The sequence below is a fragment of the Macaca mulatta genome, chromosome 20 (assembly GCF_049350105.2).
Source record: "Macaca mulatta isolate MMU2019108-1 chromosome 20, T2T-MMU8v2.0, whole genome shotgun sequence".
Classification (NCBI taxonomy): Eukaryota; Metazoa; Chordata; class Mammalia; order Primates; family Cercopithecidae; genus Macaca; species Macaca mulatta.
Genome location: NC_133425.1, coordinates 78,205,724 through 78,229,192, shown reverse-complemented (window position 1 = coordinate 78,229,192; position 23,469 = coordinate 78,205,724). Strand labels below are relative to the sequence as shown.

Below are 23,469 nucleotides of genomic sequence, written 5' to 3'. Positions count from 1 at the left end.
AGAGTGTTTGAAAATTAACATCCTGGGAGTGGCCCTTAACCAATAACTGATGGGAAATGGTATGTAAATACCCCAACTCCCTTACCCCTCTGGTGGGACCACTTGGAGATACGCATTTTTGTCTCCCAGTTTCTACCTGGGGCTGAGCGCCAATGTCCACCAGAGTATCTGGTTTGATAACTCACATTCATTATCTGCCTTCTCTTCCTTGACTTATTTCCTCATTCCCTATTCGTACTTTTTCTATTTTTTTTTAACTTTTAAAACTTCTTTTTTTTTTTTTTTTTTTTTTGAGACCAAGTCTTGCCATGCTGCCCAGGCTGGAGTTCAATCATGGCTCACTGCAGCCTCAACGTCCTGGGCTCAAGCGACCCTCCCACCTCAGCCTCCCAAGTAGCTGAGACTACAGGCACTAGTCACCATGCCCAGCTAATTTTTCTATTTTTTTGTAGTGAGGAGGTTTTACTATGTGGCTGTTCTTGAACTTCTGAGCTCAAGTGATCCACCTACCTCAGCCTCCTAAAGTGTCAAGATTACAGGCGTGAGCCACTGCACCCAACTAGTATTTTTCTTAAACCAATTTCTGCCATCACTCAAATTACTTGCACTCAAATCCTCTACTATGTGTCTGTTTCTTAGAAAACAAAACTTCAATATCAGACCGCAAAATCGTAACCACTGCACACAGACAGTTGAAGAAAATTCATTATCATCCCCACCAGAGAACTCAAAGCAGTGTCAAAAGGTTGGAAGCTGTGGAACCAGGGCTTCTCTCTAAATATCAGCCCTCTGAAAGGCACTGAACCCCAAAGAAGGGAGCAAGAATCAATCTCAAGAGGTTCACCGTGTGGCTGACCTGAACACCATCAGAGAAATGGAAATCGGGAGTTATCACCCTGACCAACATCATCTCCCTCAAATCAAAGGGAAAAGAATGCTGTGGTCCAGCATCTGTGCAGTTCCGCTTGTGAGTCATGGATTCCCTTGTCTTGAGAGCAGGCTCTGGTTAGATCACTCTGAAAGCAATCATCATGCTGGCATCCCAAGTGGCACATACACAGAATGCAGACCCAGGAGTCAGAAAAATCTGCCGGCAATTTTGCAAGCAGAAAATCTATAACTGGCCAATATTAATTCAGTTAACTAGCAAATGGTCAAGGGTTGTCTCCAAACACCCAGTATCTACAATTATGTGTTAACCTTCTAATTGACTAATTCTGCTCTCAGCTCCCAGACCAGGAAACTGGATATCCCTTAGGAAGTAAGGAAGGTGAAATTTCTCCCAGAATCCTGAGCATAAAAAGCCAGGACTGAGAGAAAGCACAGTTAGTGATGAGAAACAGTACTCTGCGGGTGAGCTCTGTGTTCTCCATCTTTGTCTATCTGTGGCTCAGTCTCTGAGATTACTTGGCAGGGCTCATTCAGGATTCCTCTAGAGTTATAAAGAAAAACAAAAATGAACCTTTTTCCAGCTGCTGACTCTTAGCGAGTGGGGGAGCAGTAGGAGAACCCCCAAAAGCACAGTTTTATCTTTACAAATTTTTGGGACACTTCACCTACCAGGCGAAATTAAAGTTAAATGATTTGTAACATAAAGGTACACAGTACACTGCTGGGCCAGGGGTGACTTAGTGAGGTGAGAATTAGTCAAATAATTCATTCACTTACTCCTCATGCATTATTCATTCACAAATACCTATTAGACTCCTGGGATTCAGTGAGGACTTTGCCACACATTGTCCAAAGCAATGAGAAAAGAGCTACATAGGATAAGAAGTCAATAACTGTTAAATATAATTATGGTCTCAAAAAGAAAAGAGGTATGAACAAATCATAATTTAAGTGATTCACTAAGATTAAAATTTAACTTGAAAGGAAAATATAGATCTCTTTAGGAGCATGTAGAAGTTGGGGTATTGGTAAGTCTAACCTCATCTAGGGCATCAAGGAAAGCAAAACCACAAAAGAGACATTTCCGCTGGGATCTCAAAGATGATTAAGAATTATCTGGGTAAAGGGAGAAGAATGCAGGCTCATCTTTTAAACCAACACACTCTTCGCTTACACGTGAATTATTTTGTGGCTCTTTGAGTTTCATGTAACGCATCACTGAAATTACAAAACTGCATTTAAAAATGATTCCAGGCTAATTTAGGACTTCCCCAAAAGCTAAATATCTTACCAGTCAATAGTTGTAGAATGTTCTAGTTACTGCTATTGCCCTTTGATTTCTTAAGACAATTCAAAACAGTATCTATGCTTGAACTTTCCACCAATATCCACTCTTCAATTTCATTCACACTAAGTATGGTAATGGCATGTAAAGCAGTAAAGCAGTACCCCTCATTGCTGTAAGAATTAGTATTTGGACATTACTCCCAAAGCAGGCAAGCCCTTTCTCCAATATTATCATATGTCACATGTGTAAAGATACTACCTGGACATAGTTTTCCCCAAATCCTCTAAAAGTTTTCTAGAATATATGCTCTGAGCATCATTCCAAATTTATCTTTAATACCATGGCAATCATAGTCTTCCTCTATGACATTTTTGTCCATTTATGCATCAGTGAGTACCTAATAAATGAGAGGTAACCAAGACACCTTTGAAAGCATAGTAATAATCAAATTCTGTGATTTACAAAAGATTTCTATTATCTAAAAATTACCATCAGTCTGCTACAAAGATTCATTTTTCAGACAGACTATAAGCACAGGTCTAAGCCACATTGGTTCAGTGTGAATCTTATTTCCCAGTGGGCTATCCTTGGGCAAGTAGCCTTGTGTGTCTCAGTTTTCTAAGCTGAAAAGCAGGAGTAATGGTATCTTACAAGTTATGAGGATTAAGTGAGTTAATTATTGTAAAGAGCCTTAAGTAGTATCTGGTACATAGTACTTGCTCAATAAATGCTTGCTATTGTTATTTGTACGTATTATATTTAAATCCATATTCATGATTCACTGATATTCTCCAGGGTAGACATTGACAATATTACCAACATATTATTGCTTTTGTTGTTACTATAAAACTGTTCAGTGAATAGACTGTTCAGACTACGCACAGGGATATAGCAGGGACCTAAATCAGACAGTAGAAGATCAGGGGGCATTTGCATCTCGGGATCCGCTTCACAATGAGAACATCAGTGCCTAATGTTATTGAGTTGTGTTACCTTTGTAGGTCACCAAGCATCCTTTAAAGTAGCAGCTCAGAGATCTCTCTTCCATGCAAGAGCCACCACCCTAAATTTATGCACAGACAGCAAATTCTTAAATCACATTCTTCATACCTGGTTTTCTTTTTAGCTTCCATTTATTTGCTGCAGTACGGAACTTTCTTTCTTAAGAAGAAAGGGTTTTTGTTTATCCTGACAGGTACTGATTCAAGAATATAGCCAACTTTGGAGTTTGCTTCCAGAGAAAGGATTTTTTTCTTTTTCTCTCCCATACTGTGGGTTGCCAACTGGCAGTGTACGGGATGGATGTGGCCAGCAGATGTGGTTAGTTTAGCCAGAGAAGTCTGTCATCAAGTTAAATTGTCATGTTATGGAGAGTGCCCCTCTCCAAGCTTTCCTTCTCAGCACCACTCACTGTTCTTGTTCCTGCTCACTCAATTCAGTTAAACACTTGCCTGGACGTCTAGGCATTTGAGTTGGCAACCTTTGCTTTAGATTTTGCAAATACCTCTTTGAGCTATAAGAACTGTCATTGAGATTAGTCTCTGGCTACTTGTCACCATAGGACCTGGCGCTGCTGCTCCATTACAATTTTAGCCATGGGACTAAGCACTGGCCAACAGTATAAGGGTGGAAGGATTCTCACGTCTTCTAGACATGGCCCTTGAATGTCCTGCATGATATCTTCTCTTCTCCTAGCCATGAAAATAGGAAGTAAGGACTCCCAAGGTGGCAGAGTCATCCAATAGAAAGAGCCCAGAATCAGTCACTGCACAGAAGACAGTTACTCAGGAGAACTGCCCCACAAGACACATCCACACAACCGTGTACAAAGTCACTGAGATTTGGCATTGTTTGTTACAGCAGCTGACTGTACACTAAACATCCATGGAACAAGGGCGGCAAAGTCTTTGATACCACTGACATCACAGATATGTCCCAGAGACCAGTGAGAAGCATCAAGATTGAAGAAAAACATGACACAACTATCTCCAAAGCAGCCACAAATAAAGAGAGAAACTTCCTGCCCCAAATAATTATCTTACCAGGTTGGGAACACTCTCAGGTTCCATCCCCTCTTAAACCAGCTCCAAAAAAGTATTTTCCAAACCAACACCCTAGTGTCTCTGGGATCCTTGTTATTTTCCTATCTCCAACTCTTTGCTTTTTTGTCATTAGTGTGGGTGGATAGTACTTTATCCCTGCCACAAAACACCTCTGGTTTACTCTTGTTAAAGTCAGTGTACTGAGATCAGTTTGGAGGGTCTTAGATTTGTGGGGAAGAAAGGATCCTTGCAGGATGTAAAAATATCACAGCAATGTATTTTGACTGATTCTTTATCCTTCCAGGGAGCACAAGCTCAGAGTCCTGGAAGGTTTTATAAAGGCACACTGCCTACAGCATGGAGCAATGTGGCATTCCAGGACACGTGCATGCACACACATACACACACATACACACACGTGTACACACATGTGCATGTACTCACTGTGTGTATAAACTCATGTCATCCACGCTCCTGCTGAGTCTGACCTCCTTAAAGTATTCCTGGTGTTTTACAGCCCCAGGAACACAGAACACCGGACACCTTGTTGGTCATTAAGGTCACAGACACTTCCGAGTGATTTTGTAGTTCTTGGGGATGTAAAAGGGGAGACTGCTTTTAGTTTGGTCCGTCCTATTGTTGCTTTCTTTTCTTTCTTTTTTTTTTTTTTTTTTTGGAGATGGAGTCTCACTCTGTTCCCCAGGCTGGAATGCAGTGATGTGATCTCGGCTCACTGCAACCTCCGCCTCCCGGGTTCAAGCAATTCTCCTGCCTTAGCCTCCCAAATAGCTGGGATTACAGGCGTCCACCACTACCCCCAGCTAATTTTTTTGTATTTTTAGTAGAGATGGGGTTTCACCATGTTGGCCAGGCTGGTCTCGAACTCCTGACCTCGTGATCTGCACCCCCCCCCCGCTTGGCCTCCCAAAGTGCTGGGATTACAGGCATGAGTCACGGAGCCCGGCCTTATTGTTGCTTTCATACGAAACTTGGAACTAACATCCTAGACTTTATTTCTAAAAGATGCTACCCAACATACTCTCCTCAAACTATAAATAAGGAAGCTGCACGTACAGGCATCCCTCGGAGATACTGCAGGTTCGGTTCCAGACCATACCAATAAAACGAATATTACAATAAAGTGAGTCACGTGAACTTTTTGCCTTCCCAGTGCATATAAAAGTTATGTTTACATTATAATGTAGTCTGTTAAGTATGTAATAGCATTATTTCTAAAAACAAAGTACATTCCTTAATTTAAAAATACTTTGTTACTAAAAAGTGATAATGATCCTCTGAGCCTTCAACAAGTGGTTGTCTTTTTTCTGGTGAGGGTCTTCCTCCATTTTGATGGCTGCTGACTGATCAGGGTGGTGGTTGTGAAGGTTGGGGAGGCTATGGCAATTTCTTAAAATAAGAAAACAATGGGGTTTGCCAATCTATCAACTCTTCCTTTCATGAATGATTCCCCTATAGCATGTGATGCTATCTGGTAGCATCTAACCCGCAGGAGAACTTTTTTCAAAATTGAAAGCAGTCCTCTCACTGCTTTATCAACTAAGTTTAGGTATGATTCTAAATCCTTTATTGTCTCTGCAACAATCTTCACAGCATCTTCATGAGGATTAGGTTCCATCTCAAGAAACCACTTTCTTTGCTCATCCATAAGAAGCAACTCCTCATCCATTCACATTTTATCATGAGCTTGCAGCAATTCAAACACATATTCAAGCTCTACTTCTAATTCTAGTTCTCTTGCTATTTTGACCACATCTGTACTTCCTTCCTCCACTGAAGTCTTGGACTTCTCAAAGTCATCCATGAGGACTGAAATCAACTTCTTCTAAACTCCTGTTATTTTTGACATTTTAACCTCCCCCCAGGAATCACAAATGTTCTTAGTGGTATCTAGACTGGTGAATACTTTTCAGCAAGTTTTCAACTCATTTTGTCCTGATCCATCAGAGGAAACACTATCTTGAGAAGTTGTAGCCTTACAAAATTTATTTCTTTAATAATAAGACTTGAAAGTCAGTATTTTTCTTGATTCATGGGCTGCAAAATGGAAATTATACTAACAAGTGTGAAAACAACATTTATCTCCTTATATATCTCCATTAAAACTTTTGGATGACCAGGTACATTGTCAATGAACAGTAAGATTTTGAAGGGAATATAGTTTTCTGAGCAGTAGTTCTCAACAGTGGGCTTAAAATATCGAATAAACCATGTTGTAAAGAGATGTACTGTCATCCACGCTTTGTTGTTCCTTTTGCAGAACACAGGCAGAGTAGATTCAGCTTAATTCTTAAGGGCCCTAAGATGTTTGCAATGGTGACTAAGCATTGGCTTCAACTTAAAGTCACCAGTTGCATTAGTCCCAAATAAAAGAGTTTGCTTGTCCTTTACTTCTTCTCTCTAGCTACGAAAGTCCTAGTTGGAATCTTCGTCCAGTATAAGAATGTTTCAACCACATAAAAAATTTATTATTTAATGTATCCACCTTCACCAATGATCTTAGCTAGATCTTCTGGGTGACTTGCTGCAGTTTCTATATCAGCACTTCCTGCTTCACCTCACACTTTTTATTTTGCTTATTTATTTACTTGAGACAGTCTCACTGTGTCACCAGGCTGGAGTGCAGTGGCATAATCTCAGCTCACTGAAACCTCCTACTCCCTGGTTCAAGCAATTCTTCTGCCTCAGCCTCCCACGTAGCTGGTATTACAGGTATGCGCCACCACACCCAGCTAATGTTTGTAGTTTTAGTAGAAACGGGGCTTCACCATGTTGGCCAGGATGGTGTTGCTCTCCTGACCTCATGATCCACCTGCTTCGGCCTCCCAAAGTGCTGGAATCACAGGCGTGAGCCACTGTACCCGGCTTTCACCTCACCCTTTTATGTTATAGAGATAGTTTCTTTCCTTAAACGTCACACACTAACCTCTAGCTTCCAACTTTTCTCCTGCAGCTTCCTCACCTCTCAACCTTCGGAGAGCTGAAACGAGTTAAGGCCTTGCTCAGGATTAGGCTTTGGTTTAAGAGAATGTTGTGGCTGGTTTGATCATCTATTCAGACCACTAAAACTTTCTCCATGTCAGCAATAAGGCTGTCTTACTTTCTTATCATTCATGTGTTCAGTGGAATAGCACTTTTAATTTCCTTCAGGAACTTTCCCTTTGCATTCACAACTTTACTGTTTGGCACAAGAAACCTAGCTTTCAGCCTATCTCAGCTTTTGACGTGCCTTCCTCACCTAGCTTAATCATTTCTAGGTTTGATTTAAAGAGAGAGACGTGCAACTCCTCCTTTCTCTTGAACACTTAGAGGCAAAGAAAGTGCTTTATTATAGGCTTATTCATTGGCCTAACTTCAGTGTTGCTGTGTTTCAGGGAGTAGGAAGGTTGGAGGAGAAGGAGACAGATGGGTAAAGGATCAGTTGGTGAAACAGTCAGGACACACACTTATCAATTAAGTTTGGCATCTTATATGGGCACAGTTCATGTCCCCCCCCACCAAAAAAAATCACAATAGTAACATCAAAGGTCGCTAACCAGAGATCACCAAAACAGACAAAGTAATAATTTTAAAAACAGTAAAGAAACTAGGAGAATTACCAAAACATGAGACAGATACACAAAGTGATCACATTTTTCTCTTGGAAAAACAGCACTGATAAACTTGCTAAGTGTAGAATTGTCAAGGCGAAAGTTGATCCTATAAATTGGGTTATTCTTGTTATACCCAACTAAAACTAAGCCAAGAAGCCAGAGAAAAAAACACAAGGGACACGAAGCATTGCTCCAACAATGTAATTCTCTGCAAGCCTGACTGCTGTAACCTGAACCCAGTTTTATCAATAGCTTCAAGATAACTAGCTGCAACTCCAGGACTAATTTTCTCACTGATGTTATGCACCAGCTGAAGCTTGCCAGCTTCCCAGAGCCTTACTAGTGTCAATGAACTTTCTCAAAGAGCAATACCTAACATTTCTCATTGTTACAAAACCTCCAGCTTTCTCTTTGTTCTTTGAACATACCAAAGACTGTCTAATCTGCATAAATGCCCCAAATTGCAAATCTTTCTTCCCAAATGAAATGCTAAATTTAGAGATTCATCTCTACATTTTTGACTTCAACACCACAAATCTTCAATTTGTAAAACATACAATATCTATGAAGTACAAAAAAAAAAAAAAGTGAAGCACAACAAAACAAGAAAAGGGAAAGCATGGCGCAAAAAGCCAAAACTAACCTAAGTCCAAACTCTGGCTGTGTGGTCATTTCTCTGGCTTTTGGCAAATTAATTCAGAGTGAATGGCCTTCACATGCTCTTTGCAAGAGAAACAGTCACTGGGAGGCTTTAATGAGATAATGCAAACAGAATAGACAATAGTCCCCTAAAGATATTCTCACTCTACTCTCCAGGACCTATGAGTGTGTTAGATTACATGGCAAAGGGTAATTAAGGTTGGCAATCAGCTAACATTAAAACAGCATGCTCCTCCTGGATTATGTAATTACATAAACCCAACGTAATCACAAGTATCTTTGAAAATGGAAGAAAGGATAAGAGAAAGAAATGTGATGATGAAGGCGAGGGCAGAGTGATGTGGTATGAGATGAACTCAACCTCACATTGCTGACTTTAAAGATGGAGAAAGGGGCCAGGAGCTAAGGAATGTGGGCAGCCTCTAGAAACTGGAGATGGCAGAAAGAGAATTCTCCCCAAGAGACTCCAGAAAGGAATGCATCACTGCCAACACCTCGATTTTAGTCCGGTGAAGCCCATTTTGAACTTCTGACATTCAAAACTGCACAATACTATGCTTCTTTTAAGTTGCTAAATTTGTGATCATTTTTTACAGCAGCCATTGGGAACTGATGCAGTCTATTGTAGCCTGTCCCCACAAGAGGCTCTCAGAAAATATAGGTTCCCTTTACTTGGTATTTTAACATGTAAATATAATTTGGGAAAACCAATGAAGAAGGCAAAATAGAGGAGTTACAAAGAAAGGAATAGCAGAGGGAATATGAAGGAGAGGTGGAGAAGGAAGGGAGAATAAGAGAAGGTCATGGCTTTGGAATGCTTTGACGAGGCTGTCAGAGTCAGGATGTGGCAATGACTGTCCGAAGTGCTCCTCTCCTCAGCATAAATAAGCATTACCATTCGCTTTTTTTTTTTTTGCTGTTGTTTTAGTAATTGCCTCTTTCAAGTTATGGGACATTTTGATCTGCCATTATGACAGCATCATCGGGTTCATTTTAAAATTGATTCTCTTAGTGAAAATTTAACTTTTCTATTATCTGCCAGCTCTGGCCTAGATACTAGAGATGGAAAAATGAATAAAACCCTAAAAAAACTTACTATCTAGAAGGAAAGACAGACACATGGACATATAATAAACTACAACCTATGTTTCTATACATTGGGAACCAGTTAGAAAGTAGTTCAGAGTAAAGATTCCCAGACTAGACTAACTGCGTCCAAATCTCAATTTTTCCAGTTAGTTTCTACGTGACCCTGAGCAAGTTGCTTAACTTCTCTTTGCCTTAGTTTCCTCATTTGCAAAACACAACTAATAATTGTGTCTACTCCCATTGGTCGTAGGAGTCAATGAGTCAACACAAATCAAATGTTTCAGGGTGGAAACTGGTTCACAGTAGGTGTTATATGCTAGTTATTTATATTGATATCTGATATATATTTATTATATAAGTATACATTAATATTATAGTTCTATTAATATAGAAGGTATGTATAAAGTATTGTGGAAATAAAGAAGAAGGAACAAGAAGCGCTTTGGATGAAAACAAGGACTGGGACCATGTCACAGACAAAGGACATATTAGAAAGATGATTGAAACTTTTCACGTGACAACCTCTAAGAACAAAGGTTCCATGCAGAAGTTTGATCAATACAAACACCATAGCATGCCAGTTCAAGAAACAGTGAGCCATTTTGCAGAAATAAATTCTGGTCTGTTTTCCAGATTATTTGAAGGTGTTTTGTCTCAAAATAGGGCGATGCGTGCCCTCTTTCAGTTTGGATAAAACAGAGCCAAGAACAATTCACTCAATGAAATCACAATTTTTGTCTAAATGGAATTAACTCTTTACTATTAAAATTCCAGGATTAAGCCACTGGGCTCACTTGGAAAACTCAAAAGGAAAAATAGTTTTGTAAGAATTTAAGTTAGTGCACTGGGAATGCCTGGCTTGCTGGCTGGCCCTTAGGAGAAACCACAGGATGTGCCTGCTCAGGGTTGGTGGTATTTGCATCTACTTATGAATTTTTTGTAATTAAATTAGTGATGTCAAATGCCAAATAATACAAACTCCCCTTAAGTCAAACAAAGGAGCCCCTATATGAGGTACTCTTGGGTGGGCCTTAGTAGCCCCAGGGAGTTCAACTGAGAAAATGGTGAATGCTTACCATGTGCCAGGCACTGGAAAACTTGTCTGGTCTACACCAAAAAACAATGAATCCACAGAGACAACAGATGGGACACTTAGTAAATGAATAGGTCTGGAATTTGAGGCTTCAGCCCAATAGAGGATGCCGCTGGTGGCTGTGGCCAATACCTCTGCCAACCTCTGATCTCAGTCGCTGCTGCAATGAGTTTCCAAAGAAGTCAGACTTGCCCCTTAGAGTGCCCTCAGTCTCTGCATTCTGCTTTGGTGCTTTCTGCTACACTGCAGGAGCTTGGCTAATGTGAGGAAAAGCAGAGATGGGAAAGGAGGGGGAGTTAATGCTCCTGCGGACAGCCCTCAGTGCATTGGAAATGACAGCTGGCTGAATGCTTCCACCTGCCTTCTTGCAGACAGACACATCTGAGAGTCATTCCCTGTGCCTCTCGAGGTCCCTGTGGACTGGCCCCTGGCTGTCTACAGCAGTGACCTCAAGGATTCCTTAATACATTGGTTCCCTCTCCTTTCCTGCCTTCTCATCCTTCCTTACCTGTGCTTCCTGGATCACCTCCATAAGAAAACTACCTACACCTGATTCTCATCTTAGGCTCTGATTTCAGGAAAACATGCCCCCAAGTATCAATTTCATATTGCTGCATGTACAATTTCATATTGCTGCAAAGTACTACAATCTGAGGGGCTTAAAAATACTTTATTGACTGGGTGCAGTGGCTCATGCCTGTAATCCCAGCACTTTGGGAGGCTGAGGTGGGCGGATCACGAGGTCAGGAGATTGAGACCAGCCTGGCTAACACGGTGAAACCCTGTCTCTACTTAAAAAAAAAAAAGAAAAAAAAATTTAGCAGGGTGTGGTGGCGGGTGCCTGTAGTCCCAGCTACTCAGGAGGCTGAGGCAGACTAATAGCGTGAACCCAGGAGGTGGAGCTTGCAGTGAGCCGAAATTGCGCCACTGCACTACAGCCTGGGCAACAGAGCAAGACTCCATCTCAAAAAAAGTACTTTATTACCTTATAGTTCCAAAGTCTGAAGCCACAGGGCTGAACTCCTTCAGGAGAATCCGTTTTCTCCAGCTAGGTCATCTACATCCTTTAGTTCACAGCCTCCTTCTTTCAAGCCAGCAGGATGGCCTCTTCTCATCTGTTTCTCTCTGGCTCTCTTCCTTCATCACATTGTCTTCTGTTTTCTAACTCTGGTTCCTCCTACTTCCCTTCTATAAGCTTGTGATTACATCATGCTCATCTGGATCATACAGGTAACCTTCACACATTCTGAAAATTAGGATGTGGACTTATTAGGGAACCATTACTCAGCCTACCACAGCCCATGAGAAGCTTCTAAGAGGGAAGGGAAAGTTCTGTAAATACAGCTGTAGTTCAAAATATCCATGAGGGAGTCATTCCATGATCACCCACATTCCTGGCAATATTTACCTGTGAAATCAGGAAAGCCTAAATGAAGACCTCACTGACGGTGAATAGTCACATAGCCAGGCCTGGTGTTGTGTCAATTTCACAATTAGACTATGAACTTTTCTTGCCTAGAAATAATTATCAGATCCTACTCAGCCTTGCTGTGAAGTGGAACATTTTATTCCAACTGTGCAGCTCTCAACACTTTCTTCTCTGCCAGACATTAGACAAGACGTCAGATTTCTCATCACACGGGAAGGTTTTTATTAATTATCTTTCAGAAGCAAAGTCCTTTTTGTAATTTACTTTTTCACACCAGAAAAGTTCTTCTATTGAACAAAAATGTCTATCTTGTTAAGCTGGTTTTTTTTTGTTTTTTTGTTTTGTTTTTGTTTTCTGCTAAAGGTTCTCACTCTGAAAAGTTCTAGAAGGAAAGAAACAAATCAAGCACAAACTGGTGTGGAATGCAAGGAACTGATTGTGTTAAGCAGAATGCCACATATCTTCCCCTGGATCGGAGTATATGAATACACGTCTTTTCTTTAAAATCTAACTGCCTAATAGACAGTTAAGATATTTCCCCAAATGTTCATACAAACATTTGACCATTCTGAATTAAAAGGAATTTGAACACTTGCTCATTGGATGCCAATTGGTCGTATTCTGAAGGACTCATTCATTGATGCAAGCAGCATCTACTGAGTGCCTACTGTGTGTCAGTGCCAAGACAATATACATAAATTGGCATTATACACAAAAAGGCAAGGTGCCTATCTTCAGGAAACACAGAAGATCACAGGAAAGACTGACATGCTAATACCTTCTTTAAAAACACAATTTAAAAAGTTTAAGGATGGGCCGGGCGTGGTGGCTCACGCCTGTAATCCCAGCACTTTGGGAGGCCGAGGTGGATGGATCATGAGGTTAGGAGTTCGAGGCCAGCCAGGCCAAGATGGTGAAACCTCATCCCTACTAAAAACACAAAAATTAGCTGGGTGCGGTGGCTGATGTCTGCAAGTCCAGCTACGTGGGAGGCTGAGGCAGGAGAATCGCTTGAACCAGGGAGGCAGAGGTTGCAGTGAGCCAAGACTGTGCCACTGCACTCCAGCCTGGGTGAAAGAGCAAGACTCCATCTCAAAAAACAAAAAATTAAGGATGGAGTTGGTAATCCAATACAAGGATGCTCAACCCCCAGGCCACGGAGGGGTATGTCTGCAGCCTGTCAGGAACCTGGCCGCCCAGCAAGAGGTGAGTGGCGGGCCCACGAGTGAAGCTTCATCTGTATTTATAGCTGCTCCCCAGCCCTTGCATTACCACCTGAGCTCCACCTCTTGTTAGACCAGCAATAACATTAGAGTCTTACAGGAGCACGAACTGTATCGTGAACTGCAGATGTGAGGGATCCTTCAGAGAATCCAATGCCTGATGATCTGTCCCTGTCTCCCATCACCCCAGATGGGACTGTCTAGTTACAGGAAGACAAGCTCAGGGCTCCCACTGATTCTACACTATGGTGAGTTGTGTAACTATTTCATTATATATGATAAAGTAATAATAATAGAAATAAAGTATACAATAAACGTAATGAGCTTGAATCATCCCCAAATCCTCCCCTCCCCCATGTCCCTGGTACATGGGAAAATTGTCTTCCATGAAACCAGTCCTTAGTGCCAAAAAGGTTGGGGACTTCTGATCTCATAGAAACAGCAAAATAGAGATCAGAATCAACTGAGTCCTCATGGAGGGGTGAGTAAGGTCACTGGAGAAAGCACTGTTCTAGACAACTCCCATTTAGCTGATTTTGCCTGTATACTCTTATATTTTAAACAAATAAAGAGTGGTGCAGTGTGAAAAACTACAAATGAGGGTAGGCCTTGAACTCCCAAGGACTTGAAATTCAAGGACTACCACCATTTGTAGTCCTTGAACTGTCTCTTTGGTGCAGCTACTGGTTACTACTCAGAAGCACTCAGATCTCTCAAGACTGAACTACCCTGATGATTACAAAATTCCTTGTTGTCTTGATAACAACTTGTTAAAAGGCAAGAATTTTTGAGAAGATAGGAATTAAAAAGTAATTTAATATGCAAGTTTTCTTCTGCTTTATATTTCTAGAGTAGCATGCAAGATAATAATATAATGTCTAGGCCGGGTGCGGTGGCTCACGCCTGTAATTCCTGCACTTTAGGAGGCCAAGGCAAGTGGATCACCTGAGGTCAGGAAAATCGCTTACACTTGGAAGGCATAGGCTGCAGTGAGCTGAGACCACCCCACTGTACCCTGGCCAACATGATGAAACCCCATCTCTACTAAAAATACAAAAAATTAGCTGGGCATAGTGGTGCGCACCTGTAATCCCAGCTACTCAGGAGGCTGAGGCAGGACAATTGCTTGAACCCGGGAGGTGGAGGTTGCAGTGAGTTGAAATCACGCCACTGCACTCCAACCTGGGCAACAAGAGCAAAACTCCATCTCAAAAAATATATATATATATGTGTGTGTGTATATATATATGTATGTGCGTGTGTGTGTATGTACATATATGTGTATATACGTGTGTGTGTGTACCTATATGTATATATATGTGTGTGTGTGTACATATATATAATGTCTAAGTAGAATGCAAGGCAGGCTCAGATTTCAAGGGAGAAATACAGGGAGGGAGGGAATTCTTCTAGCAGTGAGGGGTACCCAAGGGCATCCTAGTGAGTGTTTAATGGCCAGCTCTCCAAGAAAGAGATGCCTTGATTTGTGACTTTTGACAATGTCCAGGGCATAAATGTTCCCATCCTGGCTAATTTCAAGCTACTAACGTGACATCACTGAATACGGAGTTGTGAAAAGCTGTGTACAGCTGTCTTTCATGGGTTAAGCAGCTCCAGCACAGAACTAGGTATTCCAGTTCCTATTTCTAGATCATTTGGATTAAGAACTTTTCTGGATTTTTGTAGCACCTTCGTGAACATAAACCATCGTACCACTGTACCACAAAATACAGCTTTGCTCTTTCCCAGAGTGACATTTTGTAACAAGGGAGAGGGTTACACTATGTATGAGTTAAAATAGCCTGGAAAACCCTTCCAGTAATGGAGCAAAATGGGCCACCACAATTTTGGTTTTATAGTAAGAGAAAATGCAATGAATCCTTAATCATGGCTGTGTGTTATTTAAATATTGCTTTTGATGTTTTATCCAGAGTCCTAGCTCAAATGATCAGAGATAATCCTGCCTCCTGACATAATTAGGGAGCTGCTGCTTTGCTAAGCTAGAGGATAATCAATTTGACCTTGAAAGTTTGTCTATAGTGCCATACTACTGTTCAGAACACAGACATGTCAGCCACACTAGTATCTCCCATGTTAAACACCAGCCACAGGCTGTGTTCCCAGGGCAAGCATGCACTAACAGAGAGGCTGCAAAAAATCATGGCCGGTAGGTCCCATATGGCCACTATATCTGCTAGACCGCCTTTAGCTTGTAGAGGCTGCCATTCAAATATCAAGGATTTTCACCGAGCGTCTGGATTTGGGACAACACTGAGCTTGGAGTCAAACAGGGCAACACTGCGTGGATGATGAGAATGACCTCCTGATGGACAGGCCTCATTTCTAGATGCCCATAGGCCATGCATCCCATGTGTCCCCAGCAAGTACCATTTGCCTTCTGTCATCACAGTTGCACTGCTCTTTGCCTTATAGTCAACTAAAAGTGATTTTTGGTTTGTAATTGTGTCTTCATATAGACTTTTCTTATACCCAAGCCTCCTCACTCATTGACACTAACTTTCTGACCTTGCCAAGCACCTGATTTTCCACTCTTCATCTACTAACACTCACAGGAAAAGAATCTTCCTTGAATGGTTGCAAAGAAGTCATTTGTGTTACAATGAAACTGCTACCACCATTAAAATGTCTCCAATATCTCCTTAAAGCAGCTTCCATATTTACTGTCTTCTAGATCTTGAGAACCTGACTCAGCCTGCTCTATTATTCAAGTTTCATTCTTTTCTTTTCTTTTTTTTGAGATGGAGTCTCACTCTGTCACCCAGGCTGCAGTGCAGTGGGGTGGTCTCAGCTCACTGCAACCTCCGCCTCCCGAGTTTAAGCAATTCTCCTGCCTCAGCCTCCCAAGTAGCTGGGGTTACAGGCACATGCCATCACACCTGGCTATTTCTTTCATGTTTTTAGTAGAGACGAGGTTTCACCATGTTGGTCAGGCTGGTGTCGAACTCCTGACCTCAAATGATCTGCCCACCTCAGCCTCCCAAAGTGCTGGGATTACAGGTGTGACCCACCGTGCCTGACCAAGTTATTTTTTTTTTTCTTTTCAAAGCATCAGGCCCTCTCTCTTTAGCCCACTTGTTTGAAGACACAAACATTTTAGGGCGATAAAAGTGGCTTCATGTTGGTCTCCTCAGACTAAGGACATCGCCCCCCTCAGCTTCACCACAGTATCAAAACATCACCCCTTTTCTCTAACCTCCTAAGCCTGCTTGCCACTAAAAGCAAACAAAATCAGTATATCTGAATGCAGATTCAGTCATAAGCCCTCCTATTATCATTACAGCATTAACTTTCAGAGTGGGGAAGGTGGTCTCTTCTTCTCATCAAGCAAACCTTTAGCAGGTTTTGAACTAAAAAGAAAAAAATCATCTGAGCTGAAATAGTTTGAAGGAACATAACTTTTTCTTCTCATGTCTGTTTGAGTCCAGAAGTTCAATTACCTGAAATTTCATGAGTCAGTCCTTTGGATATTTTCACCCCAAGCTGGATTAATGTAATATTTCAAAGTGTCTGCTAATCCTACTGCTCTTTCAAAGTAGGTCTGATTTTTCTTATGGAAAAATAGTGTACCTCTCCTACACTAGAATTTGGAAGAGGAGGGATCATCTTCAAAAATTATGCAGTATAAAATATGATAACGTGAAGAGCTTCTACAGTAGGCTGGGGGACTACACTAGAGTCTCCTTGGCTTGTCAAACATCAGCTACAGACTTTGCTCCAAGGGCAAAAAAGCTCTAGCAGAGAGGTGCACATGGTGATGGCTACAGACTCCATCTGGCCACTGTATTTATTCATTGGCCAGCAAAGCCGTTATCCAAGTTGGGGGTGCTGAGGGCCAGAATGAAGGTAGTTGGAGGAGGGACAACGGGGGAGGCAGGGCTGGGTTCGAGTAAGGGAGATTAATCATCCTGGTTTACTGGGACTGTCTAGCTTTCAGTTTTAGAGGTCCCATATCCCAGGAAACCCTGCATTGCCAGGTGTCTTAATCCCAGCAGGAAATTGATAGCACACTCAAATTGAGCTATATGAGAAGAGATAGATGCAGGAACCAGCAAAAGTACAGTCAGAGTCAAGGAGAAGGGGCCCACAGCATAAAGCAACATGCCAGTAAGAATGGAGCACCTTTCCCACATCTAAGCCTAGAGGGCCAGGAGAGGGAACAATTTCCAGACCCAACAGAAACAGCTACATGGAGGGGACTCCCTGAGAAGAACTGTAACCCCCAATGGAAGGACACAGCAGCCTGCAGAGATTTATTCTACTCTCTCCTTCTGAGCTCTTGTCCCAATCCTCCATTGGCTAAACCATTGATTGACAAATCACAGCCCTTGGGCCACATCTTAGCCTATTGTCAGTTTTTGTAAATAAAGTTTTATTGGAACATGACCATGCTCATTGGTTTACCTATTGTGTACGTCTGCTTTCATGCTACAATGGCAGAGTGGAGTAGCTGTCCAGAGACTGGAGGGCCTGCAAAGTCTGAAATATTTATTATCTGGCCCTTTGAGAAAAAGTTTGCAGACTTGTGGACTGAACCCACTGGAAGCCAGAAGGCAGGGACCTTTATATAAGGCCAGAGCAAGGTGAAGTCAGCTAAAGAATGAGCAGCCTAGAGGGGCCAGTGAAGTGGTCAATCACACTTGTCACCTATGACATCAGTCACAGAATGAGAGAAGTACTGGGACAACCTAGGCCAAAAAGGTGAAAACAGAGGTCCCCACAATGACTCTGAGTGTAAACAAAACCATGAACTTCTTAAGCAGCCCTCTGTGAACCAGGTTTTTTGAATTAGGCTCATGCAGAGAAGGCACAATTGTGGAAAGATGAGATTTGAAAAACCCAGAAGCACTGAGCATCTTCATGATATTACTATTACTTTGGCGAATTTATCTGTAAGTTCAATATTTTCTAAAAACTTTTTTCAACAATCGAAGACAGCATTTTAAGTCAATAAACAGGAAGGATGTGGGGGCTTCATTTGCTCTTTGAGACACAGAACAATAAATATAGTAATTCCCAATATCCATGAGGCAAATATTGAACACCTACCACCTGTCCGTCCCTAGAGTGGACGCTAGTGGTAACACAGTAAATAGGACAGGCATGTTCTTCTGCCAGAAAAATATATCCTCCTTCTAATGGAGATACCCATGAACAAGAATAAAATAAGGACAAAGGATAACTTTAGAATGATAATTCCATTAGAGAAATTAGAACTCAGTGATGGGAACAGGCAAGCATCTGCAATGAAAAGGGTGAGGACTTGGTCATGGATAACTCAGGGGAAGAGCTTTCAAAGCAGAGGCAGCAGCTAGCACCAAGGTAAGGCTTTGGGGCCAGGATCTGCGGGGTGATGGGAGGAACGTCAGGGTGGTTAACGGGTAGTACTGGGGATGAAGTCAGAGAGTTAAAAGGGGCCTTATGACCTCTAGTCCTGGGCAGGAAAGAGTTACAAAGCAGATTGCAGACGGCAATGTTGGAAAGGCCTACTTGAAAGGTTGGTCCTTGGCTGGCATCTGGGAACTTGGGTTTGGAGAGTATTCCCACCCCCATAACTGATAAGAGTGGCTCCAAGTGCCTAATGTTTGTATGAACTATTTGGTTTGTGCTGAACCCTTGCTTTTCTTCCGGGAACCAGGAATGTTGCTATGTATCAGGCAGAGGCTGCCTATGTGACCAGCTTGACCAGCTTCCAGTAAAAACACAGGGCACTGAGTCCCCAGTGAGCTTCCCTGGTAGAAACCATTTCACACACAGTGTCATCATATGTTGCTTGGGGGAGTTAAGCACATCCTGTGTGACTGCATTGGGAGAGGATTGTGGAAATCTTGTAACTGATTTCCTCCAGACTTCACTCTTAGGCCTTTGCCCTTTGCTGATTTCGCTCTGTATATTTTCACTGTAATAGATCTTAACCATGAGTCCTCCTAGAGGATCAAGGAACCTAGGGGTGGCCTTGGGGACCTCTAGGACCTCCTAGGACTAGGGGATCAAAGAACCTGGGGGTGGTCTTGGGGACCTCTGACATAAATGGTGGATCTGAATTTCATTCATTTGTTCTGTGCCAGAAATCAGGGAGGATCACTTTACATGGACTTTTCCCTGTAATCCTCACCACAAGCCTCTGAGGTAGGCAAGCTCTCCCCATCCTCACCACCACTATTTTACAGATAAAGTAATTAAGTTTAAGACAGTTTCAGCTTCTCACGGGAGGTCACCCCACTGAGCCTGAAGGAAAATCCACGTGGACTCACTCCCATTCCCACCATTCACCCTCCGGGCTCACCCACAGTGCCCAAACTGCCTGCAGAAAATACAGGGATGCTTTTGCATATTTGTTTGACTTCCACCTCGATGGGTTGCCCATTTTAAGACTTTAATCTATTTTATCATGAGATGCTCCAGCAAAGCTCATTGAAGCTCCACCTCTTAATCTTGACAGTGAATTTGAGCCTTTGTTATAAGAAAGACTATTAAGATTTGGCAATAAGATTCTTCAAGGGTGATAAATATCCCTTTAAAGGGATTGCATATTCACTGACTGAATAACTCTGTCCTAAAAATGAAAGTCACACTTGGAGAATGGAAAGGTGGGTTATGAAAATGCAGATTAGAATGACTACGGGCAGAACTGAATTCGGCTTGTCTTGTCATGAAGAAGTATGAGTTGGCGTAGGGCCTTTCTAAGCCTAGTCCAGGTGTACCACAGAATGCAGGAACTCGGCATCAGCAGGCTCATCATGGGCTGTGATGTCTGCTGTTTGAAGGCAGCAGTAAAAAATGCCAAGAAGCTGTCATTTCCATCACCCCAGAACTTATCTGTGCTCTTCTGAAGATGAAGACCTCTGTAGGCCTAACATCCTTTCTCATCAATATTCCTCAAAGTGGGATACATATGCCCACTTTGGCATATCATGTAATTTTACGCAGTATACTGAGATGAACGATGTTAATGTTAATAATTATGTCTTGGCAAGGCACAGTGGCTCACGCCTGTAATCCTAGCCCTTTGGGAGGCCAAGGCTGTTGAATCACCTGAGGTCAGGAGTTCAAGGCCAGCCTGGCCAACATGGCGAAACCCAGTCTCTACTAAAAATACAAAAAAAAAAAAAAAAATAGCTGGGTGTGGTGGCGGGCACCTGTAATCCCAGCTACTTGGGAGGAGAATTGCTTGAACCCAGGAGGCAGAGGTTGCAGTGAGCCAAGATCGTGCCACTGCGCTCCAGCCTGGGCGACAAGAGTGAAATTCCATGTAAAAAAAAAAAAACAAAAACAAACAAAATGCAAAATGAAGCATCTTTCACATGCAAAGTTCATATTCACACTTAAAGCCCTGAAAAGCCACATGGGAAGAAAGCATTTCAAACCTTCTACCAGATACACATGACACATGCTGAGAGTGAATCATAGCGAATTCTGACGTGTGGGACCTGAGAGATGAGGCTTTGCTACATGAGGAGGCTCAAGAGCCTGGAGCTGTTTTCTCCTGGGGGTGTTGGTAGCAGAGACTTCCTGGTGTGATCAAGACATATATTCATTTTATTGTCATAGACTGATGGAGCTGATGAGATGCTGGCCAAGAATTAAATGTCCTTGGTTTGCTGGAGGCAAGCATGCATATGGATTGATCATCACAGCAGGGCAGTTCCGGCTTCCTCCTGTGCATGAGTTGAGACCTGCAAAACTAGGGAAACTTCTATCTGGAGAACAGGCGCGGGGAGGCCGCTGATCAGGCCTGAGGAGGACCAGAGCATTTCCTCATAAGCTGGGCGCACAGAACTGTATGCACCTCGTGTCCCTGGCGTGTTAAATAACCAGCAGTGGAATTGGAAATGATTGAGCAAGGGGTAAGGCCAGAAAGAGGAGCCTTTTATCAAATCAAGGGCTACAGCAAGTGAATTTACTTTCCCCAGGGAGCGCATCCCAGGAAATTTACTGGGTGGGTACAATATTTGCAGCTTGGAATATGGTCCCTCCGGCTAAAATTGGGGTAGCTGTGGAGTTTCAATCCAGGTGCTATGTGACCTTAAAAAGGAAGAAGAGACCGAGATTTATACAGAGCCTTCCCTGTGAATGTCAGAAGGAGCATAAATTGGTTCCAGCCCTCTAGAGCTTCCACTGTCCAATGCGGTAGCCACCGGTCACATGTGCCTATCAAACCCCTGAAATGTGGTGAGTCCAAATTAAGAGGTGTTGTTAAGTGCAAAATGCACAGTGGATTTTAAAGACATGGTATGAAAAAAGAACATAAAGTATTTCATTCACAATTTCTCTATTAACTACAAGTTGCAGTGATACTACTTGAATATATTGGGCTAAAGAAAACACATTACAATTAATGTCACCTGTTTCTTTTTACTTCTTTTAGCATAGCTATCAGAAAATTTAAAATTATATATGTGGCTTTGATGACTCCAGAGCAGGCCTGAGCAAACTTTTTCTTAAAGAGCCAGCAGTAAATATGTTAGGTTTTGTGGGCCAAGAGGCAAAATTAAGGATTTTATGTAGCCATTATATAAGCATTTAAAAAGCAACTGCTTAAAAACATAAAAATCATTTTAGCTTGCTAGTTGTCCACACACAAGTGGCAGGCTAGATTTGGACCTCAGATCAGAGTTTGCAGACCTCTTTCCAGAGCATAATATTGTGCAAAATCTCCAATAAACATCCCCATGGACCCAGCAAGCTCACTTCTGTGGAGCCAAGTGTGTAAGCGGACAGACATTTATCAGGGGGACAAGGGGGCTGACCACTGTGAAGAAACAGGCTCAGACCCAAAGCTGGTCAGCTGCTAAGAGGGAAAGTATAACTCAACCCACAGTGGCCGTGGACTGTGAATGGCTGCAAAGCTTATGTTCTTAAGCTTCACCAATGGAAGGCACCTCTTTATTTTTTTTTCTTTTCTTTTTTTTAGAGAGGGGAATCTTTCTTATGGCTGTATGACTATGTCAGATAGACCTAATCGCCTTCTTGGCCCTGAGTAGATGCTCTTTGAACAGATAGATAAAGGAAAGAAAAGCCTGCATGTTTGGGGGCCTCTTTGTTGTGGTTTTGAAATCGCTCTTGCATCTCTTTCAGTACAAATGACCAAGAATTGACTAGAGTTCAGCCATCTAATGCAGGCCCCTGCTTTTCATGCATAAGGCACTGACCTTTAAATTCATCTGAAAGATGCATCAGCCTATCTGGCGAGAAGAAACGGATCTCCTGGGGTCCAGTAGTTTGCCTTCAGTGCATCAAGAGTTAATCCTCCAATGCTGAGGGTTATTAATATAAAAAATACAAAGCAGGCATATCCTATCTTTTTGAAAGCAGATGAGCTGGCTAGTGCTGAATTGAGAAAATTATTATTTATTAAAAATGAGATAGTCATGGGCCAGTGACTAACGTGATTGGGTTCAGAGACAATTCCCCACCCACAATGTAAGTAATACATTTCTCGAGAAAGGTGTTTTGTTAAATACAAAATGCCAGTAGCATTATTATTCATCTGCTCTGAGCTCACATGTCGATCTTTTCACATTATAATTGCATCAACCGTGAAGAAACCCTCACTGTAGCCACACACCGTTTTGCCTCCCCAGTAGCTGCTATACTGTGGACTTGCACAGAGCCAGGACTTCCTTCAACCCTGGTTCTGGCTTAAGTGTCCCCTGAGAATTCCAGACAAGGATGCAGTAGATTGAAAACAGATTCCATGAAGTCCCTAGGTTGACATTAGGCTATTCCCTGGACAGACGGAAGAACAGAGGGGGAGGGAAGGGAATCATTTTCCATTTTCATTAACTGCACAAGGAACGCAAAGCCCTTGAATCGTTAAGGGAGGTTCAGAAGGGATGCATTCAGACCGTGCTCTCCAAACCCAGCATTTGACAACATAGTGAATTCATAGGGATCAGAATCACACAGCAAGAGGCTGTTGGGTTCCTGGGTTGGGTTTAGACTGTGAAGTCAAGCAAACCCGGCTTTGAATCCCCGTGCCACAATTTACTATCTATGCAACTTCCATGGAGGCACTTTCTTTTCCATAAGAGCGGAAGCTGGATGCCTCCATGAAAAGGGCAGTGAGAATTATTTTGCAGGGTCACTGGGAGGATTAAAGAAGAAGCACATTAATGTCCTTAG

The 23,469-nt window shown here is 42.2% G+C and overlaps 1 protein-coding gene across 12 annotated transcripts in view; it reads right to left on the bottom strand.

Moving 5' to 3' along the window:
* Positions 1 to 23,469, bottom strand: part of CDH13 (cadherin 13) — a 1,167,676-nt gene that overhangs the window by 935,496 nt on the left and 208,711 nt on the right. The window contains exon 2 of one of the 12 annotated variants that reach the window (XM_077984051.1): positions 4,666 to 4,811. The gene's annotated coding sequence lies outside the window, so the exon portion shown is untranslated. 12 annotated transcript variants of the gene reach the window in all.